We start from the raw sequence: 4891 nt of genomic DNA on the forward strand, positions 1-4891 counted from the left end.
TTTTATTGCTTCCTATTCACATTTTCGTATTTTTAGAAATTTGGTTTTAGTACTGGATCAGAAATGGAAATTAAAAATCAAAAAACTGACGTCAAACTGTATTTTCGTAGAGAGCTGTGAAAATGTTTAAGATTGATTATACCTAAATCAACGTCATCCCATGCTATTCAAAATGTTTGAAGCCTTGTTACACTTTTTTGCCATATTTTGCAAACTTTGTCAACGTTATAGAGTCGGACAAACCCCATCATCTATATATATAAAAGGCAAAAATCGGTGTGTATGTATGTATGTATGTATGTTTGTTTGTAACGCTAAAACTTTTGAAAGACGGAACCAGAGTTGACAAATTTGGTATCATATTGCACCTTGATCACCCGGATGACAAATATCGAAATTTCACGTCAAACGGACCAGTAGAAAGGGGTCAACTGATCGTTTTTCTCCTAGGGGGGCCCCCAAAAAAACCTGTCATTTTAACGTTATTCAATACGTGTCACGTGACGTGACGTCAGCTCAAACTTTTGACAGACACAACCAAAGTTGACAAATTATGTATCATATTGAACCTTGATCACCCGCATGACAAATATCGAAATTCCACACCAAACGGACCATTAAAAGGGGGTGAACTGATCATTTCTCTCCTAGGGGGGCCCCCAAAAAAACCTGTCATTTTAATGTTAATATTACATAATCCAAAAACGCTTAGTCATGTCACGTGACGTGACGTCAACATCCAGTAATGGCGAACAAATGTAAACAAACACTTTGTTTTACCGATACTTTTGTAATTTCTCTTCTGCTTTGTTCTAGAGATTATTAAACTCCATGACAATGTCTCCAACGTATTTAACTGGTTAAAAATAGTATTTATACAAGAGTTTTAACGAAAAATATCAGGAAAAAATGTACAGGAATAAAAAAAAATTCAGCTTTCAAAATATTCGTCGATAAAAAAACCGATCTTCATATTTACGCTAGCCATTTTGTATATTACCACGTGACCTGCTATCTCTTAAACTGGAGGGGGGGGGGATCCACTTGAATCCAACAAAACCAGTAATTTTTTTTTTCTATTATATATACATCATTTTCTATAAAATTAAGTGTAGACTTTATAATTAAAACAAAAAATGTTATTCATACTAAAAAAAAAAAAACGCTTAGTCATGTCACGTGACGTGACGTCAACATCCACTAATGGCGAACAATTGTACCTATTTACTATGCCTCCCCACGGGACAGAGTTAGACACCAGGGTCGTTTTTTAACGTGGAGAAAAGGTACAAAAATAAAAATTGTCTCAGTCGTGGAGGATTTCTCCTCCACCGAAAGAGAACAAGAAATAGAAGTGCAGCATCTGAAGAACAGATACTACACTTTGATCTTGACCAAAAGGCCAAGAATGCGAACAATTGTAAATAACAACTTTTTTCACAAAACCAACACCGTCTTTCTTTTTTTTTCTCTCTCTTTCTCTCTCTCACCCACTTACTCTTCCCTCTCTCTCACCCTCTTTCTCTTGACGTCACACCACTGTTAAACTGTGGGGGGGGAGGAACACATTCCCAGGCATTATCTCCTATAGATGCACATTTTATTAGAAATTCAGCTTTCAAAATATTAGACGATAATAAAAATATAAAACCAACACCCTCTTTCTCTTTTCTCTCTCTCTCACCAACTTACTCTTCTCTCTCTCTCACCCTCTTTCTCTTGACCTCCTACTACTGTTAAACTGTGTGTGTGTGGGGGGGGGGAAGAGGCAGTTTCCCAAGCATTTGGGGTGGGAAGGGGGGGAAGAAGCCGAGCGCACAGTTTCGTGTGAGAGAGAGAGAACAATTCTCAACCTATATATTCAATACATTTTTTATCTACAGATTTGAAAATTTGTATATAGGGTATTCAGACATATGGAAATATATCTAGCATAATCTATCTATTATATCTATAAAAGTGAAAATGTGTGTGTGTGTGTGTGTGTGTGTGTGTGTGTGTGTGTGTGTGTGTGTGTGCGTAAGAGAGAGAGAGAACAATTCTCAACCTATATACTCAACGTATTTTTATCTACGGATTTTAAACTTTGTATATAGGGTATTCAGACATATAGAAATATATCTAGCATAATCTATACATTATATCTATAAAAGTGAGAATGTGAGTGTGTGAGAGAGAGAGAACAATTCTCAACCTATATATTCAACAAATTTTTTACCTACAGATTTGAAAATTTGTATATTGGGTATTCAGACATATGGAAATATATCTAGCATAATCGATCTATTATATCTATAAAAGTCAGAATGTTTGCGTGTGGTTGTGTGTGTAAGGTTGCGAGAGAGAGAGAGAGAGAGAACAATTCTCAACCTATCTATTCAATAAATTTGTTATCTACAGATTTGACCATTTGTATATAGGGTATTCAGACATATGGAAATATATCCAGCATAATCTATCTATTATATCCATAAAAGTGAGAATGTGTGCGTGAGAGAGAGAGAGAGAGAGAGAGAGTAAGTACAATTCTCACCCTATATATTCAACAAATTTTTTATCTACCGATTAGAAAATTTGTATATAGGGTATTCAGACATATGGAAATATATCTAGCATAATCTATCTATTATATCTAGAAAAGTGAGAATGTGTGTGAAAGAGAGAGAGAGAAGAGAGAGAGAGAACAATTCTCAACCTATATATTCAACTAATTTTTATGTACAGATCTGAAAATTTGTATACAGGGTATTCAGACATATGGAAATATATCTAGCATAATCTATTATATCTATAAAAGGTAGAATGTGTGTGTGTGTGTGAGTGAGTGAGTGAGTGAGTGAGAGAGAGAGAGAACAATTCTCAACCTATATACTCAACAAATTTTGTATCTACAGATTTGATAATTTGTATATAGGGTATTCAGACATAAGGAAATATATCTAGCATAATCTATCTATTATATCTATAAAAGTGAGAATGTGTGTGAAAGAGAGAGAGAGAGAACAATTCTCAACCTATATATTCAACAAATTCTATCTTTACAGATTTGAAAATTTGTATATAGGGTATTCAGACATTTGGAAATATATCTAGCATAATCTATTATATCTATAAAAGTGAGAATGTGTGTGTGAGAGAGAGAGAAAGAACAATTCTCAACCTATATACTCAACAAATTTTTTATCTACAGATTAAAAAATTTGTATATAGGGTATTCAGACATATAGAAATATATCTAGCATAACCTATCTATTATATCTATAAAATGACCATGTGTGTGTGTGAGAGAGAGAGAGAGAGTCAGAGAGAGAGAGAGAACAATTTTCAGCTTGTGTGTGTGTGAGAAAGAGAGAGAGAGAAAGAGAGGAAGGAAAATTCTCACCCTATATATTCAACAAATTTTTTATCTACATATTAGAAAATTTGGATATAGGGTATTCAGACGTATGGAAATATATCTAGCATAATCTATCTATTATATCTATAAAAGTGAGAATGTGTGTGTGAGAGAGAGAGAAAGAGAGAGAGAGAGAACAATTCTCAACCTATATATTCAACTAATTTTTTATCTACAGATTTGAAAATGTGTATATTGGGTATTCAGACATATGTAAATATATCTGGCATAATCTATGTATTATATCTATAAAAGTGTGAATGTGAGTGATGGAAAGAGCAAAAAATTCTCAACCTATATAACCTATAAAAGTGAGAATATGTGTGAGAGAGAGAGAGAGAGAGAACAATTCTCAACCTATATATTCCACACATTTTTGGGCACAGATTTGGAAATTTGTATATAGGGTAGGCAGACATATAGAAATATATCTAGCATAATCTATCTATTATATCTATAAAAGTGAGAACTTGTGTGTGTGTGTGTGTGTGTGAGAGAGAGAGAGAACAATTCTTAACCTACATACTCAACAAATTTTTTACCTACAGTTTAGAAAATTTGTATATAGGGTATTCAGACATATGGAAATATATCTAGCATAATCTATCTATTATAACTACAAAAGTTAGAATGTGTGTGTGAGAGAGAGAGAGAACAATTCTAAACCTATATATTCAACAAATTTTTTATCTACAGATTTGAAACTTTGTATATAGGGTATTCAGACATATGGAAATATATCTAGCATAATCTATTATATCTATAAAAGTGAGAATGTGTGTGTGTGTGAGAGAGAGAGAGAGAGAGAACAATTCTCAACCCATATACTCAACAAATTCTTTATCTACAGATTTTAAAATGTGTATATAGAGTATTCATACAAATAGAAATATATCTAGGATAATCTTTCTATTATATCTATAAAAGTGAGAATGTGTGTGTGTGTGAGCGAGAGAGAGAGAGAGAGAGAGAGAACAGTTCTCAACCTATACATTCAACAAATTTTTATATATAGGGTATTCAGAAATATCGAAATATATCTAGCATAATCTATTATATCTTTAAAAGTTAGAATGTGTGTGTGTGAGAGATAGAGAGAACAATTCTCAACCTATGCACTCTACAAATTTTTTATCTACAAATTAGAAAATTTGTATATAGGGTATTCACACATATGGAAATATATCTAGCATAATCTATCTATTATATCTATAAAAGTTAGAATGTGTGTGTGAGGTAGCCAGAGAGAGAGAGAGAGAGAGTAAGAACAATTTTCAACCTATATATTCAACAAATATTTGATCTACAGATTAGAAAATTTGTATATAGGGTATTCAGACATATGGAAATATATCTAGCATAATCTATCTATTATATCTCTAAAATTGAGAATGTGTGTGTGAGAGAGAGAGAACAATTTTCAACCTATATACTCAACAAATTTTTTTATCTACAGATTTGAAAATTTGTATATAGGGTATTCAGACATATGGA

General features: G+C 32.7%; 1 pseudogene; it reads right to left on the minus strand.

Annotated features, from left to right (window-relative positions):
• Positions 1-1281: 1281 nt before the first annotated feature.
• LOC145241809 (U2 spliceosomal RNA) lies at positions 1282-1415 on the minus strand (annotated as a pseudogene).
• Positions 1416-4891: the final 3476 nt, after the last annotated feature.

The sequence above is a fragment of the Euprymna scolopes genome, chromosome 20 (genome assembly GCF_053919585.1).
Source record: "Euprymna scolopes isolate OS-2025 chromosome 20, ASM5391958v1, whole genome shotgun sequence".
Classification (NCBI taxonomy): Eukaryota; Metazoa; Mollusca; class Cephalopoda; order Sepiida; family Sepiolidae; genus Euprymna; species Euprymna scolopes.